General features: G+C 36.3%; 1 protein-coding gene across 1 annotated transcript in view; it reads right to left on the bottom strand.

The window, feature by feature from the left end:
* Positions 1-21,383, bottom strand: part of Ap3b1 (adaptor-related protein complex 3, beta 1 subunit) — a 258,894-nt gene that overhangs the window by 151,848 nt on the left and 85,663 nt on the right. The gene's annotated exons all lie outside the window — the stretch shown is intronic.

Raw genomic sequence — 21,383 nt, 5'->3', positions numbered from 1 at the left:
AGACCTGCAGCCTGCCTTTTCTTCCCTCTTTTTTAAGTATTATAACCAAAGAAAAAATAAAGGAAGTTTCATGCCTATAAACATTAACTATATCATACATTTTATATGTGGCCAGAGATAATTCCTCTTCACTCAAAAAAAGGAGGAAAGAAAAGGTGGGCCACAGGCTGAACACTCCTCTAAAAGTAGTTTCTGATAGCAAAAATCTAAAAGATAGAGCAGCTTCTTTCCTCTTACTTGCTTTTTGCAGCTTCAATTATCAAGGGTCATCTGAGGCCCATAAATATTAAAAGAAAATTCCAGAAATAAACAACTTGTAACTTTTGAGCCGTGTGTCATTCCTAGTAGCACAATGAAACCATGCACCAACCAGCTCCACCTGGCCAGGTCCAGCACATCCACTACCACCCACAGGTCAGTCACCTACAGGCCATCCCAGCTACCAGACCAACTGTCGTAATACTGCACACTGCCTATATTCACACTGCCTACAAAGTAACCTTTATTTTACTTTATCATTGCCCCAAAGTACAAGAGTAATGATGCTGGCAATTCAGAAAGGACAAAGAGAATTCATAAAGGGTTTCTATCAAGTGAAAAGGCCAAAGTTCTCAATCGAGTAAGCAAAGAAAAGTAATTTTATGCTGAGTGCCAAGAACTATACAGTTAACCTATTATTATTATTAATCTCTTATTACCCTAATTTATAACTAAACTGTACCATACATGTGTACTGGCGGTGTTTCAGTGCTATCTGCAGTTTCAGGCATGCACAGGGCCCTCGAACACATCCCCCTGGGATAATAATGAGGTACTGTGATACAGCATGGATAACTGAACAAAGTAAATGAGTCAGGTCTCAGGCAGGACAGAGCAGAGTAAGTGACTTCATCACATTACATAGAATAGTCCATAATTTAGAATTTAAGAATTATTTCTGGAATTTTCCATTTCATGTTTTTAGAATACAGTTAACCTTGAGTCACTGAAATGTCAAAAAATGAAATCATAGCTGAGGGGAGACTACTGTACTCTTTGATTCTGGGAAGATTGGGCAGATGTGCTTTTCAATTTCCACCCACTAAGTACAACCAGAAATACAACTAACATAACATGAGTTATGTTATATAAATAAATACAATTTATGTAAATAAATACAAATTATATATATAAATACAACTAACATAAGAGTCTGAACAGCAAAAGGAAGAAGGAAAATTGTACAGGGTCCTCAGGACCACTGAATGATACAGCAGGGCATTCCCTGGCTTTTCTATTTTTATCTCATGCACCCAAGTGCTGCAGAAGCTGGCAATAAGCACAGATTACCCCACCCTACCTGCCTACCCAGCCTGCACTCTCTCACCAAAGGACTAACAAAGGGACAGTCTAGCACAACAGAAAACCTAGAAATAACTTCTCGCAGGCAGCCAACATGAGAGAAGAGCACTGCAGCCCCAGCCCAGCCCCATCAGTGAAGGCTGAGATGGGAATCCCAAACACCAACCCTTACTGGACTACAATGATTCATAAAAAGCTAGGGTGGGACAAGGATTTGAATCCCTTCTGGGAGGTAACAAGGAATCCTCACAGTGTCAGTGGAGAACAACTAGGGAGCTTGGATTTCCAAGCCCACCACCACCAAGGTTACCTTATCCCTGCCCATGGTGATGGTATCAGAGGCTACCCGGAGATACAGCACCACACTGAGTGGGAACAAGGACATCTCTCCACCGCCACTGCAGTGCTGGAGGAGAACACATGCGGTGCACTAATGAGGAATTTCTATCGCTCCAGTAAAAGGGCTATCAGAAAAGGACTTAGTGGGAAGCAAGAAATCCCAGACTCCCCTGTGGTAACAAGCAGCATGATCCCCTCAGATATCAGTGGAAGCATAGTGATGAATATGAACTTCTACCCTGACCTGGCAGTAATGAAGTAATACCACGCACACGTGCACGCACGTGCCCGCAAACACACACACACACACACACACACACACACACACACACACACACACACACACAGTGCTTGCTGGAGTGGTATCAAAGCCATAAGGAAAGATAACTTAGGTCCTTCACAGGAAAATGGATGTACCTTGAGTCCATGTCAGGTGAGATCCACCAGTCACACAAGCTTAAATATCAAATGGTTTCTCTGCTATGAGAAACTTAAAGAATAAATAAAGAGCAAAATAAAAGACAGCTAATAGGAAGTAAGGAGATCTTTCTCAAGTGGGAAAGGGATCAAAAGATGGAGGGAACATGGAGGAAGAGTGGGAAAGCGGATGAAAAAAGGAACCTGGATGTGTTATGTATAGGTACAAACTTCACACAAGGAACTGTGAGCATATACAAAAAAAGTGGGCACCAAGAGATGGGTAGAGAGGGGGGGGAAGAAACAGGAAATAAAGAAAGAATTCTCTGTGATAAATGTGATCATTATGTATACCTAAAATGTAACAATAAAATCTGATTTAAAAAAAAGAATGCATTATGTACATGTACCAACTTCCCACAAAAAATAACATTATATACGACATACATGTACTAATAAAATTTTTTAAAAGATGTGTTAGTTACATGTACTAATACCACACAAACAATGTAAACATGTACTGCAAACATGTACGGATAAGAAAAGAGCTCTGGAGATGCAAGGTGGTGACGGTTGCATAGCAGTATGAATGTACTCAACGCCACTGAACCATGCCACTGAAAAGGGTTCAGACAGTAAGCTTTACGTGTATTTTACCACACTAAAAAGGAAAGAGCCAGTACCTCTAGTGAAAAAAAAAGACTGCAAGTGAGCCTAAATTATCATCCAAAAAACTTTAATAAAATTATAACTTAAAAGCAATTTGTATGTATTTATGCACTGTCATAGAATAAAGGGAATAATCTGCCATGGTTTAGATTAGTATCATTAATAAAGTATTTTTCTCTTGCTAAATTATTACAGATAATGCACAATCTTTACTTAAATGTTGCTGCAAGAATCACTGGAAAAACTTTTCAAGTGTAATTTTCAGGTCTCTTACAAGAAAGAATAATAATTCTTAAGTGTATTTTAAACCCACAATAAAAAAATCTTAAGAATTTATCCAAACAGAGAAACTTACAAAATTTATAATCTAAAAAGGAAAATGATACTAGAATAATAACCATCATCAAAATTAAACTGTAAGTTATACTATCTTCCTGTGAATACACAATTCAAAATAAATTACTTTTCCCACAGCGTTTAAAAAGGCTGTAGTTTAGATACACTTTTATGTCAAACCAGACTCAACTGTTCCTTAATGGAGCTCCAAGCCCAAGTAGTTCTATGACCGGTATCAGTAAAAAGCAAAGGCTGCACAATCATTATAACCTAACCACATACCTAACATCTTAAAGGCAACATTAAATCAAACAAATGTTCAAATTCTACCTGAAATTAATGTATGATAAAAACACTGTGTCAACACAGCACTATACCTAGCAAATAAAATCTCACATGTTCATAAAAGCTGCTTTTAATAAGCACTTACTCATTCTATTTCTCTGTCAGTGTTAATTAATATATTTTATTAGAGCTCAATTTTACCATACAAATGTTTAGGATTATGTTAGTGATTTTAGTAAAAAATTTCAATGACTAATTTTCTTTCATTATTATCTTTCTCACACAAGAGTGAAAGATCTTATATAGCTATTCAGAAAATTTCTGCAAATTCAGATTTAATATTATGTAAATTATCATAATTTCCTAAAATAAAAGGGATAATTTGAATAACATGTCTCAAATTTTCACAATCAGACTGTGAGACAACAAAACTGAAGAACATGTTGCTTACAGCTAAAATGGTTGATATCTATTATTCACTAAGAACCTATTCCCTCAAAAAACGTTTTATCAGACTTCTCAAGAAATTTCCATTTGACCCTATTGGCACAAGAACATGATGACATAGGTTTTAGATCTGGCTTTCCCAGCTAATTAGCTCTATGTATGTACCTACTGCATAAGCTGGGATCAAATGGGAAAAAATATAACTGATAAGCGATTGGATCATACTTTTATGAGGCTAATGAAGTGAATAATGTTTCCATGAAGGACAGGAACCAAATCCCAATAATATATCTGAATTTGTACCACTATGGACTATGTTTTCTCAATTTTTCAACCACTCAGAACATACATTACCCCAAACAGAACAGATGGTAGGTATATACCAGGACATACTGGCTCAACACCAGGGCTGGCTCTGTAGCTCTGCACATTACTCTACCTTGCCTTGTCTTGATTTACTTTCTGTTAAAGAAACAAAAGCAGCATCTAAATCATAAAGGAGCCTATAGAGATTGAATCAGTTTAATGAAGCTTATGCAAGCACTTAGTATCTGGTACAAATTAAATAATCAAATAGTAGTTGTTACCACTGACTTTTATTAAGAAACTTTCTAGAAGCCATATAATAGAAATTACTTCAAAAAGTAATACCAAACATGAAGAAAGTTTTCCCCTAAAATTACCCCTTAGATGAAAGTCTGCCTCATATTTGAGGATTTACAAGTTTATTATGAGGCCCTTATAGAGTTGCTTCATTCTGAACCTCAATGCATCATATTGAAACAACTTCAAGCAATGCCAGTTATAAAGTATGAAAGAGGTCACATACTCTAGGTTTAAAACAGGCAATACAGGATTATACACTTGTATTTCCAGGAAAGTTTAATAAGCAATTTGAAACAATCCTTTCAGTGGGAACAAGAAAAGCTAGGGAAAAATATGAAACCACTCTGTTTTAAGGCATTGGAAAGCTAAAAGAATAGTGATAAATTACATAGACAAGACCAGAATGTGTAAGCCTAGAAATATGACTGGCATCAGGAACTGTTTTCCTCCAAAAAGCATGAATTAATTACATAAAAGGAATTGGTGATAGCTGACGTGCTGAGTGGAGTTTTCAGCTAATAAACCAAAATACAGAAACAAAAACTACAAATCTACCAAAAAGCACAATCCTGCTAACTCTTCTGATTTCGTCTTAGAAGTTGGAGAGCTGCACTCTAGCGGTAGAGATGACGGTTAAAAGTCGGCTTTGAATCATCTCAATCTGTAACAGAGTTAATCAGGTGAACACAGACTGCTGATTCCACTATCTAGTAACATTCCACAAGCAGAGCAAAACCCACTACCCAAAACCTCAAGGAGCTCAGTGATCTACAAGCAAGGAAGCGGTGGTGTCACTGAGGTCAGGACACTGTTTCCATTCGGGATGGGAAGAGTATGAAATGGAAGGTGACAAGAACAGGGCCTCTGGAGTATACTGGCAATTTCTTTTTTTGCTGACCTAAGTACTTATTTCATAGGTGTATTTAGGTTGTGAAAATTCATGGAGTCACTTGCTTCTGAAACTAATTTTCAGTATATATCTCCACTTAAATAAAATACTTTACACACACACATGCACACGCGCACACACACACACACATAAAAGAAAACAACAATGTGATATAAACCCAGAGAAACAGACACTAAAAACATACAAGGAACCAAGAAAATAAGGATAATTTGATGCGAATAGAATAGATTATGTTACGCACTGAATGCTTGTGTCCTCCCTCTAAATTCATATATTGAAGTCCTAACTCCAAGTGTATATGGCATTGCACAGGACCTTTGTGAAGTAAGAGGTCATGGCTAGGATTAGTATCTTCTCAAAATGGACCCCAGAGAGCCCTCTCAACCGTCTTTCCACCAGGTCAGAATAAGTCAGAAGATGGCCACCTGTGAACCAAGAAGCAAATCCTCCTCAGATACCAAATCAGCCAGCGCGAGAACTTTATATTCCCTCCTCCACAATGTAAAAAATAATGTTTGAAGTTTATGTCATCCAACTGAGGGTATTTTTGCTCTTGAAGCCTGAACTAAGAGTGATCATAAAGTAACTACGGTTAATATGTTCAAGGAATTAAGTGATAAGATTGAACTTCTGGCAGGGAATGCAATCCAACACAATTTTTACAGAGGAGTCAGATTCAACTTTTATGTCATTTTTATATAAAGTTATCATTTCAGTAATCAGAGAGCTAATTAAATGTGGTAATCTTTGTAAAATTTAAACCTGACTGATTTTACCTTTGTAGTTCTTCTGACATATCAGACAGAAAAAGATTTGTGCTCTTAGAGATAACAGACCAGATAAGTACGTTAAGTACATTGAGGACTCAAAGTTAATACCTTAGAGAACTCCAAATAATTTTAAAATAATCACTCTTAATTAACACGCTACATCTATGATGGAATGAATTTTACTTTCAACGTGTCCAGAAACACAAAACTGATTAAACAAGTAAGGTAAAGTGGATATATTAAGAAAGACGTTTAATCTGTTTAAGATAAAACTAAATGAGTTTCAGTAACTCTTTTAACATAGACATTATAGGCACAAGATGCCATTTGTTCCACTTAGTACATTAACTATATTTTGTAAGCACAAAAGATGAACCAATTGATATGCTTCCATATATATTTCAAAGCAGTATTTCAGAAATATTCAATTTTTAGAATTCCTTAATTTTTACAATGCAGTCCTTTATATTTCTTATCTAGAGATTGATATTAGACAGTCTCAATTAACACAGCTCTGAATTTGGAAATGAGTAGAAAGGTCCCTCCCATGTAGCTAAAATAACTGTTATGAAGCCCTTAATATTATTCTATGTACAAAGTCTTCATTCAGAGTGTATTATGCATACCAGTTTACCTGGATAGTCTTGTTCTTTGGTACACAGATAATAAAAGGCATAACTTAGGCAGTAAATATTAAATTATATTTTTCATTGTCAAGAGACAAGGAGAGAGAAATGTATTTTAGAAGTATTTAGGATGAAAAAGGTAAAAATAAATTCTTGTATTTCTATTGAGCCTAAGGAAACAATGCAACTAAAGTTTCTAGTTGGTATTAATTAAAATGTTTTACATTATGGCTGTTTATGGTATGGTAATTTTTCTAAGCTATGTGGTCAATAAGTAATGCAAATTCTGCTCAAATGTGATTCTGGTATACCATAAAGCCTGGTCTTTCTTACCTCAGAAAACAGGCTATTTCTAAAGGTAGGGGAATTAAAATGAGCCTAGCTCATTAAAGTTTAAAAAAAAACAAAAATATTCTCAAAAGCAAAGCTGAAATTTTTGAGTAGTACAAACGACGATAGTATGAGTTATATAACCTAAGGAACAAAATAAATATTTTAATCCAAAGTGATATAAATAAATCACTAATTAATAAATGGGGAAGAAGACACAAATCTTACTTTAAAAAGAACTTCAAGTATTAACTACATTATGAGTGCTGAAGGTCTGCAACACATTTCCATGACAAGACTGTATCCACATAGACTTATACAGCAGTAAACATGTCCCTAATGGAAATGACTACAGCAGGGGTCCTAGTTATAAAAGAACCCATAAAACGTATGTGATACAACCACTTCATAAAGGGAATATAAAATGTTCTACTTATAAATATTTGTTTTTAAATAACTGTTATAAAATTACATGACATCTACATAGAGAAGAAATCACTGTTATGATATCCAGAATTTTATATGAAATCTGTGAGTGCCATGGGAGAAACAGTGGATGCTGCTGCTGAGTGCCACCCGACAGAAAGGCAGGTTCTTGCCCTCATTTACTTTAATCATGGGGTCTGGCACCATGAGACTTCTGGCTCTTCCTCAAAGTCGAAATGACCATTACACTGATTCAGAACATTTAGGCTGCCACAGCAGCCCAATTAAAGACACCCATGAAAGAGGACTTCCAGAACTGCTTCAGAAAGTGGCAAGAATGAGGGTATGTGTGTTTGATATGAGAGAGAGCAGTAAGGGGGATAAGTAACAATATGTCTTTTACTGTAATAAATTTCTTTAAACTTCAGCGTTTGTCCTATTTATCAGTTAGACCTCATAAGTAAATAAAGTAGTAAAAATGAAGGAGAGATGGTAAGAAACATAGACTTTTTGGAAATGCAGAGGGGATTCAGGGAGGGGGAAGGGAGAATAACGGGATCAAAAGTGATCAAGATATTTTATGTATGTGCCAATTCCTAAAAGAAATGTAACTATTAGGCATTATAAACATGCACTTATATTCTTAAAAACACACAAACCAATAAACTTCTAAAGGAGACCACAAAAGAAAAACTAAATGAATTTGGGTATGGCAACTTTTATTCACAACACCAAAGGCACAATATGTGAAAATATAATTGATAAACTTATTAAAATTTAAAAAGATCAAGAGAATTAGGACTGGGGATGTAGCTCAGAGGCAGAATACTTGCCTAGCAAGCCAGAGGCTTTGGGTTTAATTCCCAGTATCACAAAGAGGGGATGAGGGGTGAGAAAAATAGCAGATGGAGAGAAGGGTGACACAAACACTCAGGCTGTCACAGCTCCACACCACAGCAGCGTACTGCCAGCGTGTCTCCAATACTGGACAGATGTTTCTGACAAGATCTGAGTGGGGAGGTGGTTAGCAGTGTCACAACTACTCAGACAAATTAGCTATTCAGTATGGAAAGCACATATGATGAATTCATTAGAACTAAAATTTTTATGTTTAACAAAACTTGTTTCAAGTGGCATTTCTTTTGTAGTAATAGGGATTGGCCACAGGGCCTCACACATGCTAGGCAAGTACTCTACCACTAAGCCACATCTCCAGTCTTTTTTCATTTTATTTTGAAACAGAGTCTTGCTAAATTGCCTAGGATGGCCTCAGATGTGATCTTCCTGCCTCAGCCTCCAGAGTAACTGTGACTAATGGCTTAACAAAATGTTAATGTAACTTTTCATTTTCTCAAAAAAAAAAAAAAAAAAAAGACTCCTTCGCCACATGTCAGATATATGTAAAACAATACAAGCTTTGTGCACTAATGAGAAGAAACTTTTTCTTTTCCTTTGTGAGGAAACTGCTATCTGCTCACTTTACATGTTTAACACCACAGCCCAGTAAGCACTACACCACACAGGTGGAAGTGTGGGTCTGAGGACCACTGCGCAAAGACCTTCCCCCAAAGCGTCACAATTACAGAAACAGCTGTGCACTGGAACTCTGTGCTCAGCCACCATGAGAACGCAGCGTTCAATTGCCCACAACACTCCTCATTTCTTTTGACTGCACGCTCGGCTCCAGTGTATGAGAAACATGCTTTCTGAACGCAGCTGTTTCCGAACTCTGTAACTGAGACATCTGGAGGATCTACATGAAATAGTTTGCATTTTCAAACTCCCCTGAAAAAAAATGTTCATGGCACATGCAGAACTTAAGGTTAAAGGTTTCAAGACATGAAAAATAAGGGTTCTAATATTTGAAAATTAATTAAGCCAGTCATGGAAGACACAGTATTGTTTTATGGTTAAGCTGAATGTATTTTTGAGTGGTTCTCTTCAATCATAAACTAGAAAACAAAGTTAAAAGCACCCTAAGTAGAACTAATCATGACTCTGCATATATTCATTCTTTCCTTACTCTAATCCCTGAAACAGAGATTATATTAGAAACAGGAAGGTAAATGTGTGTTGAACTGAAATTAATAAAGTTAATTCTCCTTTAGGGCATAAAAATAAATGAGATTAAGCAGAGTTTTTACAACATTTATAAAAATTCTAGGCAAAGGTGCATAAATCAGTGAAGTTTTTTAATCCCCCAGAGACTTCTAGTACTTAAGAGTGTGTGTGTGCGCGCGCATGTATTTCAACTCTAAATAAGCTTAAGGAAACTAGAACTCCAAGAAACACTGATTAGTTTTAAAACGTTACAAGCAAAACCCAAAACTATTGAGTTGTAAAAACTCTATAAAAATATAAAACTTTATAAAGGCAGCACTTAATCTTCATTAATTCTAAAATATTCATATATCTAAATTATGGATATACTTGTCACTAGAAATGGTTAAATAAGTAAATTGCTTTAAAAATAATAGGAAGACAACAGTACGAGACAAAGCTACGAGTTAGAACTGGTTGTCTTCAGATAGTATAAGTGAAATAGGGAACGCACATACAACAGAAACTGGAAGTGCACTCTGGGAGAGGAACAACGTCCACACGAAGATGTGCGGCCCAGGAGGCTGAGGTCACGGCCCCGCGGTGTGCAGAACAAGCAGGTGAATCCTGTGACCGCCAGAGAGCAGGAGACAGAGAGAGGGAGGGGACCCACATGGGTGTGAGCATGTAAAAGGAGGGGCAAGAAAACTGAATGACCTTGCCAATGTCTCAGTTATCTAACTAAAGTCCCTTAGGATAAAGGCTTAAAATTCTAACCCCAAATCACCTCAGAAATAAATAATCCTTATTAGAATAGCACGGAGAACTGACTTACAAATCTAGAATAACCTTAACCAAACACAATGGCTAAAATAAAGAACAGCATCATCAAATGTTGGTGACAATGTGGAGAAATCAGTTCCCACTCATTTATTTGCAAGAGTGTAGCTATGGCTGTTGCAGTCTGAAATGCGTTTCTTGAAAAATCTTATACTCAAGCCCTAAGCCCTTGCTCTTCTGTGCCAGTATTTGGAGATAGAACCTTTAAGGAGGTGATTAAGTGGAAATGAGGTTTACTGGTACATGTTTGCAGCACATAACAATTACACTCACCATGAGCAGTTGGCACATGTCATGTATTTCCCCTCCCCCTTCTATCTCTTGATCCCCTTCCCATTTGCTGAAGATCTATCTCCCTGTTTCCTCTTATACATCTTTTACTTTGCTCTTTATTTATACTTTGCGTTTCTAGATAAGAGAAACCATGAGAGACTTAAGCTTCTATGAGGCTGTTAAGATGGGACCTGGTCCAATCTAATCACTGTCCTAGCATGACAGGAGGAGATCTCAACAGGCAGAGATACCGACAGCACATCCCGGAAGAGGAAATATCACGTAAGGAAGCAGAGGAGGGGCCAGCTATAAGCAAAGGCCAGGGCCTCTCAAGAGAAACCGAACCTGCCAACACCTTCATCTTCTATGTCCAAACTTCATAACTGTGAAGAAAACATGTCAGCCCCTTGGTAATTTCTTACAGTAGACAAGGCAAACAAAAATAAAGCACAATGACTTCGGTAAAGTCTAGCAGGTCTTATAAAACTAAAATACAGGTACTCTGTGACTGCCAAACTCTATATGTAAGTACTAACTCAGCATGAAAGCCCAGCTCCATAAAAGGGAACTGTCCAAGAATATTCATAACAGATAGATTACAACAGACAAAAAAAAAAGCCCAGGTAGTCTCTGATATAATAATGGATAAACTGCGGGGTACAGTGGCACACGCCTATAAGGCTGAGGTAGGAGGAAGCACTTGGAACACTGAGGTAGGAGGACTGCTGTGAGAGTGAGGCCAGCCTGGGCTACAAAATAAGTTCAAGCACAGCCTGAACAGCCTAGCGAAATACTGTCTCAAAAAGTCAAAGACAAAGAAAAAACGGAGTATTATTCAGCAAAATAATACTGAAAATATTTTGAAAATATTTAAAATGAAAGAACTAATTTGACATGAATCAATTTCCCATACATTATGCTGAATAAAGACTGATGAAAACGAATGCAATATGATCTAATACTAATTTAAAACTTCTACAATGAGCTAGACTAGTCTTTGCACCAGTTAACTGTGTTCCATGGTCATGTTCATGTGTCTGCATGGTCAAGACTGCTTGAGCGGAGTTCTGGTAACCTGGATGTACAAGGGAATAACCCTTAGAAGTTTAAAAAACAAAAAAAAACAAAAAAAAAAAAGACACCTGAGAGATTCACAGGTTTATCTCTCATCCATTTAAATTCCAAAGAGTAGAAAAAAAAGACATTTTCCTCCTTTCCCCACAGAACACAGGATTTGTTGATAGAAAAATTCCTTCCTTCCCTCCCTCCCTGTAAATGCCCACCCAAGCCAGCCCAAGTAAGAACTCAGAAAGGCTCCACTCCTGTATCACAGGAGACAGGGACCCACAAAGCATCATCCTGATAGAGAATTGGAGGGTGGGGAAGTTACATCAGGATGAACTCTAAGTATATCAAGTCTTCTCTCACCCAAACACAGGTATTTCTGCTTTATGTGTGCACAAGGAGACTGTGCATAGAACAAATGCATATTAAATATATACAAAAGCAGGGAAATAGCTCCTATTTATCAGATTTTGAACTCAAGGTTATAGTGAGGCGGGAAAAGACATTATTTGTCTCTGAGAACCCCGAGTACAGGAATCAACTGGGAAGGATAATGGTAATATTCCATATCATAAGAGTTTGTTATTAACCTATATACAATTATTAACATTCTAAGATTTGCACATTTCACTGTGAAAAGTTTAACCAACCGAAGGAAAAATCAAATAGGAACGTCAATAATATGCATATGGAAGTGTTCAAGGACAATGTGTATTGATGTCTGCATTTAATTTGACATACATGAAAAACTCAGATGCACTGATTTATCCATCCAGGAACATATTTGTTTCTCTGTTTTTGAAGGCCAGTCGTGCCAGAGATAGACTTCCTGGCTGACAATTTTTCTTCTAGCTAGTGTATCCAGGTATGAACCTTGGAATTTTTCTTACTTGAAACTTGATGAACCCCTTAAATGTGCACATTAGTGTCTTCATCAAATTTGCAAAGTTTTCCATCATCGTTTCTCCAGATAGTCTTCCTGCCTCCTTCTCTCTCTTCTTTCCTTCTGGAATACCCCTAACATGCATTAGTGCACCTGACAGTGGCCCACAGGCTTCATAGGTCTCTTAGGCTCTGTTCATATTACTTCACTATTTTTTACTGCATGGTCCTCAGACTAGATAATCTCAACTGAACTTCCCTGAAGCTCATCAGTTCATTTTCTGCCTGCTCCCATCTGCTGCTGAACTCATGGGTTCAGACATTGAAATGTTCAATTCCAGAATTTCTATCTGCTTCCTTTGCATAATTTCCGTCTCTTTGCTGATCATCTTTCTAGAGAGACACTGTTCTGATTTCATTTAGCTGTTTCAGCATACTTAAGAGAATTAAAAATTTTTTTACTAGAAAATTCAACGTCTGAGTCTTCTCAGATATCATTTCCATTATTTGCTTTTTCCTTTAATGGACCAAATTTGTGATACATGCCTAATTTCTTTATAAGAAACAGGGCTATTTCCCCCCCCCCCCCCGGCCTTTTTCAAGACAGGGTCTAGCTATGCAGTTCAGGTTGGGCTTGAACTCACTTTGTAGCCCAGGCGGGTCTCAAACTCACAATGATCCTCCTGCCTCAGCCTCCTGAGTGCTGGGATTACAGGCATGCACCACCAAGCCCAGCTTGGAAACAGCATATTAATAAACACTGTAACACAGTAACCCTGCAAGTTAAATTCTATACTTTCACTAGGGTTTCTTGTTGCTACTTATGAGTTTCACTTTTTAGAGACACTGTTGGGCAATTTTTGACAACAATATAGTCTGTCACCTGTGGTCACTGAAGTGTTTACTGTCATCTTAGCTTTGCAATCAGCAAATATTCTCAAGAGAACCCAGAAAAGGCCATTATTAAACAAAAAGTCTAAAGCAGCTATTATTTACACACACACACACACACATACACACACACGCAGTATATATCTCCAAAATATCAAAGGCAATATAGACATGTTGAACAGTCAGATGAGGAAACAGTAGGAATAGAACATTATACAAAGGACCAAATAAAATTCTACACAATGATTAAAATAAAAATTATACTGGATGGGCTGACAGGCTATTAAAAAAAATTCAAGAAATCTGAAGATAGATCAACAAAAAATTATTTAATTGGAAGAACAAAGAGGAAAACTAAGGAAAAAAGTGACTAGTCTCAAGAGCCATGTGTATCAATATCATACAGCCCAAACTACATGTAACTGAAGTCCCAGAAAATAAAAATTTTAAATTCCAAATTGTTTAAGGGTGGGTATGCATGTGTGTGTGTGTCCCACATGCATGCATGTGTGCATATATGTTAGGGGTTGGACCCAGGGCCTCGCCCATGGCAGGCAAGCACTCTACCACTGAACATCCTCAGCTTAATTTACAAAGCAAAAAATAAATTTATAGACCCAGAAAACACAGCTAACCCCTAAGCAAGAGAAGCTAAAGGAAAATCACACCAATGCATATCAAAATCAAACTTCTGAAATCGAAAAATCATGAAAGCAGACAAACATAAAAAGGTACAATTCACTGAATCATAGTTTTAGCTTCCACTGTTCAGATGTACTGAGTAGATTAACTCTCTAGCAAACTATTTTTAAAATGGGTGATGTTACAGCACTGTAGAACAGTCAAAAATAGGCAAAAATGAGAGAGTTGTTTATCCATGAAAGACTGAAATTTTAAGTGTGAGATTAGTGAATTTTTACACCTTCGTGAATTTTCAAATTTTTAGCGTGCAACTTTTCATGAATTTTAACACTTTTTATTCCATGAATCTTGAAAAAATCTTGAAAGCAGGTGTATATAAAAAATTATATACAAAAGAACAAAAAGAATGAAGTCTAAAAGACATAGGAGTAATATCTTTAAACTGAAAGAAACACTCAACAAAGAACTCTATATGGAGGAAATTCAGTGTGGTAGCACACGTCTGTAACCCCAGCACTTGAGTCGCCATGAGTTCGAGGCCAGCCTCAGCTACATAGTGAGTTTAAGGCCAGCTGGAACTGCACAGCAAGACCCTATCTGGAAAAAAAAAAAAATTCTACATGGAACAATACCGTTCTTCAAAAATAAATATAGAATCGAGACATTTTTGCACAGAATGGAAAAATTCAGTAGAGGAGATCTATACTGTAATAACACAAAAAACAATTCAGGTTCCAGAGAAAATAACAGCTGGAAACTTAAACTGCAGAAAATAATAAAGGATTCTTCATTTCTATAATAGGAAGACTATATAGTCTAAATTTGATAAACCAAAATTTGGCATATATATTGATGACTTAGAAATTACTTAAATTACTTACTAAGAAAGGCTGCTAGGCATGGTGGCACATCCCTGTAACCTCAACAGCAGGGAAGCTGAGGCAGGAGGATTGCCGCAAGTTTCAAGCCACCCTAGGCTACATAGGAAGTTCAAGGCTAGCCTGGACTATATTGCATGACCCTTTCTCAAAAAAATCATTAAAAAAATGGGCAGCGAGATAGCTCAGCAGCACAGCACCTGCCTGAGAAGTGCAAGGTCCTGAGTTTGATTCCTTGTGACAAAAAAAGTCATTAAAAAAAAGAGAAAGAAATGGAGAAAGATAAACACACTCACGGATTACAGACAGTTGTGTTAGGCAGACATATTATACGGAGTCAGACACATATAGGCCCTTGTTGGAGACCACTATGAAGCAACTCTGAGCAGGATTTAATATTAACCAATTGGCTTTTCATGTTTACTTCTGAGCTCTCTGAAGCTTAGGCATCTTGTTTAAAGATGGACAGTTGACTCATAGTAAATAAACCTCTATGGGTCACTGGTCACTGCTGAGGCCTATATTGGCCTGTGAAGCTGTGATGCCTCAAAGGACAACGTAAGACCATAGCTGAGGATTATGGCCCCAACCCCAATTAACCACAAGGAGACTGCAGCTGCAGACTCCACACTCCTACAATAAATACCAACCTAAAGATAAAGTAGTTCTCTTGACTGACCTAGTTACTACTTGGGAAAATTTTCCCTAGGTCCTGCCAGATTCCCACGTTTTCTTGAGTATCCCTCTCCTTTGTATTTATTTATTTTTTTTTTTTTTGTTTTTTCTCTGGTACCAGGAACCGAACTCACGACCTTGCGCTTGCCAGGCAAGCGCTTTTGCCGCTGAGCTAAATCCCCAGCCCCTCCCTCTCCTTTGTAAACCAAATAAATATGGGCTGCCCAGAGAATTTTGTCTAAACTCAGAGAATATCAAAACTGTGAGAGAGTTAGTCCCTCCTGATCCCTGAAATCATTTCCATTGTCTCACTTATTTAAGCCTTCACGGTCCACTCGCTTGGGTCAGCCCACAATAACTAAGGGTTATTTAACCCAACAGGCCCTCAAGAGAGTCAGGAAAAAGATGAGAACACATCACAACCGGGGCTAGAGGCACATCTGTTGAAGGCCAGGCCTCAAGATAAAGATGGAATGACCAGGCCTACATGTCTCCCAAAAGGATAAACAATAAATTGAAGATTATACTCGGCAGGTCCAATAAAGTCTAGATAGACATCAGTTACCCAGATGAGTGACCACAACTGAGTGATCAGGACCTCCCAATCTATCCCTTCCTAAAAAGGCCCTTTGTTTTGTCCATGTGCCCTTGTTACATAACCTGCTCCCCTCCTCGATCAATATGAGCTAAGCGGCTATACGTGTGATCCTATAGGTAGGTTATAGCTTGACCTAGGTTGTACCTACATTGTGACTTTGCTGTATAAATACCCCTGACAAAGGGCCTCGGTATCACCCCATGTGGGACCCCTTCTGTCTCTCAGGAACTATCTCTCTGAATAAATTTTCCTACTCTTAGTCTCTGCTGTTCCTTAGAATTCATTATTCAATTTTGGGGAATACATACTTGGCACATCTAACATCTAACATAGGTTGAAAGTTAATTTTTTTCATCTGTATCACATGCACACACGTTTATGAAAAGCTAAAATTTAAAGTAGCTAATTCAGGTATGAGGAAGGATAGGAAGGAAAATGGTTTTTATAACCCGTATAGTATTACTCAACTTTAAAATACCATGTGTAGGTTTCTTTGATAAAATTATTTTTTAACAGGAAACTTCATAAATTTTAAATAATCCAATCACAAATAAATTATCAGTAACAAATATACTAAAGAATCTTTAAATTAAATGCTTCCACAAGGTAGTGCACACCTGTAATCCCAGCACTTGGGCGGCTGAGGCAGGAGGACCTGTGAGTTCCAGGCCAGCCTGGATTACATAAACATTTAAGGCCAGCCTGCACTACACAGTGAGACACTGTCTTTTTTTAAAAAAAAAAAAAAAAAAAAAAAGGGACTTTTGGGCAGCACCTTGATATTCAGTTCATGAAGTACTTGCATCAAGTGCCTTTGAATTTAACAAAAAATTGTTAATTAAAAACTATACACATGGGCCAGGGATATATAGGTCAGCGGCACAGCGCCTGCCTGGCAAGCATGAGGTCCTGAGTTCAATTCCAGGTACAAAAAAAAAGAAGTATACTCATGAATTTTGCCGTTTGATGAGTTCTTATTTTCTATCTACCTTTGAAAAAACTTAAGATTTTAACAAAAATACTTCAAACAAAATTTGAAACTTACAACTTTCTTCAATACAGATAAGGATTTATAACTGAAGTACAAATATACTGACAAAGTAATCATTCTAAGTTTCAAAATTACATAAATACTACCATCAGAATTCTATTACCTGGATTCATATTCTCAAAAGTAACTAGTGAATATTTAGCTTTACATTCCAAATTACCAAAAGTATTTTTGATAATTCTAACAAATTTCAATTTTATGTCCTAGATGTCCTAGACAAATTTCAATTTTAAACTGCTATGTTAACAAAAGTAAAAACATTCTTGTCAGGCATCAATGTCAACTTCATTGCAGTTTACAATTAATGCCACCAAAGGGTTTTGGTTTTATTTTAAATTGCTCTTAAAATGTATTTTGTTTTATAATGCTTTATTAAATCTATTATTTTTACAAAAGCAATGTTAATGTCAGAGAATTACAGTTATGCTTCAAGTATTTTCCCCTAATAGGCTTGAATGACAAATAAAATACTTATGTAATTTTATATCCTTGAAAATTATACAAACTTGACCTAGAATAAAAAACAAGCTATATGGACTGCAAAGAGTAAGGTAAATTTAAGAAAATAAAAATGCAAATATGCATTTTACCACTCTCTTGAATTTATTAACCTAAAAGGTTTAATTTCCATTTTCCTGCATCAGCTTTATTTATAAAATGTCGTGCCCTATAAATATGCTGTTATTTTCTATAGTCAAGCACCCTCTTAACAAATCTTCTCATTAATATGTAAATTTAAAGTCAATTGGTCTTCTCCCTGACAGCCCTATGAATTCCTAGTGCACTGGATAATCGGCTTTGACTTGGCATCCACTATTTATCATCAAAGATGTCAGTTAGAAAAATTATGGAAAACGCAGTGCAATTGATATGACTGCAATCTACTTTGTCAACACTTAATTGTTCCTCAAATCATACATTTACATATAAACAGCCTAAATACTGATCTATAATGATGCAAATAAACTAAATTAAAATCTCTTCTGCCCTGAAGAAGTTTGTTTGTATATGATGTGTTTATTTGAGAACTTACTGACAAAGGTATGCGCATCAGCTCATCTCAAAAAGTATTTCTACTGATTTCCAATTCTTCAAAACAATTTTTTTGCTCTCTTTCAAGTATATTAGCATAAACAAATGGTTTTCAAAATTCAAAGAGAAGGGTGATTCTTCTCTTTGAAAAGCAAATTTAATTATAGTTGTTAGCTAACTACAATGCCTGAGTACCAAGCACTGGGCCTCAAGTTAGTTTGAACAAGGACACAATTAGCAAACACACAAAAAATTATTATGGAAAAGAAAATATTTTAATTTAAGTGTCACAACAGAATACAAAGGAAAATATGATGGCCTGGTCATCAGGTAACTGTTTTTGGTTCCACCTTTTAGAAGCATCACCTTTCATCTTAGGCTGACTGTTAAAATCTATGTCTCAATTTCTTCATCTACAAAATAAGCCTAATAATTATGGCTGCCCTATAAAAATACAATACATAAATAAAATAAAATAATATACAAGAAAGTACAAAAAAGTAAGTTACCATATAAAAGAAAGTATCACAGTACCATTTTCACATTTTCTCTTAGTATTACAGAAATTATATTTGATGTCAATGAATTTGGTATGACAACCTTTTTATTTTAAATAAGTTTTAAATCAATGTATTATTTTATTGACATGATTTTCTCAAATGGCCCCTGACTTACAGTAAAATAATGTTTACAAAACATTTGTATGAGTGACTTTTTATACCCAAGAGAGAATGCCAGATAAGGAAGACATTTCTCGGCTAATTCCATGAAAGCAATGGTGGCAAAAGGATAAAAAATTATAGCAGCCACTCAGCACTTACTCTCTGGAATACTCTTCCACCTCATCTTTCTGTTCTGAAATAACCTTACATGGTACACTTTTTTATAATGTCAGCTGTAAACTGTATAGCAGAAATGCCAAATATTCTCAATAGTTTCTTCCAACTATAGTCCAAAAAGGCTTTGTGACTAAATCTGCCAATTTCTAATGCTACAACTACCATGTGGAGTCCTGAAGAGCTGGAAGCAACAGGAGATTTAGGCCAGAAAGCCTCAAAGAGTACAAATGGCTGGACTGCTCACTCCAAAGTTTTGCAGTAAAACATATCATCAGAGAAAGGCTGACAGGGCGGGGGAAAGAGTGAGAGCACGGAGGTGGACCACATGTTGGTAAGTCTATCTGAGCTTTAGTTTTATAGGATATACTTGAATAAAGAGCCTACCGTCGATCACAACCCCTACTTCTCATCTACAATAAGGACTCGGTCTGCTTCTGAACAGAATATGTAATTAAACATACAGCCAGAGGTATTACCTTGATTGTTCTGGGCTCAATAAGACTCTTATTAACTTAATAATCAAAGAACAATTCTTCCATGGATTGAGGTCATCTGGTATCATCTTAAATTAATTAATAAAGTAAAATGTTTTCTCTAAAGTAAAAATCAAACTACCAGAATAACTGAAATTAAATGATGGCCAATAATTGCCTGTTAAGTGTCAACCAAGAGGTTACAAATAGGAAACTATTTTATCATATACTTCTATAACTAGAAAAAATTATGACCACAGTAGAGTTTTCTTTTTTCCCTTCTTTTTCCTTGAAGCCAAGGAATCTTTCTCAAAGGAAATCATACGCAACAGCACATAAGAACACCAGCCACACAAGCACAGCTTAGCAGCACTGCCCCCACCCACGACAGCGGCTTTACAGGATAAAAGTGGCTTTACAGGATGTCCCTGTGGTGATGCTGCAAACAGCACCCAGATGCCAAGGTGCACATGTGAAAACCACTAACTTAGTCTAGTAACCACAGCATTTAGAACAGTGCCAAGATCAGATGGCAAAGGGAATAAATAACTCTACCCAATTCCAGTATGCTAGGAAAATGACTAGATTTTCTCTACGTATGTAATAATTAATGCTCATGATGTCAGCATGTGAAAATACAAAAGATATTCACAGCCCCAATTTTTCTATCTCTCAAAAAGAATAAATGTATATCATAGAGTAGATTTTAATTTTTCTTTAGGATATAGCTTTGTCTGTCTAAAATAAGATGAAATAAAATTCAAGGAACAGAAAAGCAAACTATAAAAACAGATTTTAGTATCCATTACCTACTTTTAAAAGATATGGTAAATAAAGCATACATGTAAGGTCCAGTGTCTATATATGAACAAGTGAAAGGTCACTTATTTGTCTAACTGTCAAATGAAAGTCATTTAACAATGACAGCACAGTAAAATAAAAAATTTTGAACGATAACAAATCATTACATATGCCCAACTAACCTATAAAATTACAGGACAGGAAAGAAATATCTGAGTAGCACCTTTCAAAGAAACTGGCTGAAATCAAAGCAGTAAGTTACAATCAATGGAAATCTCTTATCAAACATACCATCAAAAGAATAAGATATTTTCATCACAGATTGTAATTTAATTTAGAAAAAGTGCCTTCAAACTGTACTTTGGTCAGTTATAAATAAAATTAACTTTGTAAAATAGAAGTACTCAAAGACATGGATTTTCATCAATTTAAGAGCCTTGTATGGCAAAAGATTTTGTACATTAATAATTCAAACTACAAGTCAATCTTTAAGAATATAACCACTTTGTTAAAATTGAAAGGCTGAGCTGGGCATGGTGGCACAAGCCTGTAATCTCAGCACTTGGGAGGCTGAGACAAGAGGAGAGCCATGAGTTTGAGGCCAGCCTGGGCTACATAGTAAGTTCAAGGCCAGCCTGAATTACATAGCAAGACCCTGTCTCAAAAAAATAAAATAAAATAAAATAAAATAAAATAAAATAAAATAAAATAAAATAAAATAAAAATTGAGGGCGATAATGGAAAAGCTCAGTGGTAGATCACATGTTAAGCATGTGTGCAGCCCTAGGTTCAATATCCAATGCTAAATAAGTAATGGAGATAAAATCAGTACTACACTGTTTTGGATAAAGATTTTAAATAGTTTTTAATGTTAACAATTATTAAACACAAACACTGATAA

The sequence above is a fragment of the Chinchilla lanigera genome, unplaced genomic scaffold (genome assembly GCF_000276665.1).
Source record: "Chinchilla lanigera isolate Chin_1 unplaced genomic scaffold, ChiLan1.0 scaffold00024, whole genome shotgun sequence".
NCBI classification, from domain to species: domain Eukaryota; kingdom Metazoa; phylum Chordata; class Mammalia; order Rodentia; family Chinchillidae; genus Chinchilla; species Chinchilla lanigera.
Note: the sequence above shows the minus strand (reverse complement) of the source record. Positions and strands in the feature narration are given on the sequence as shown.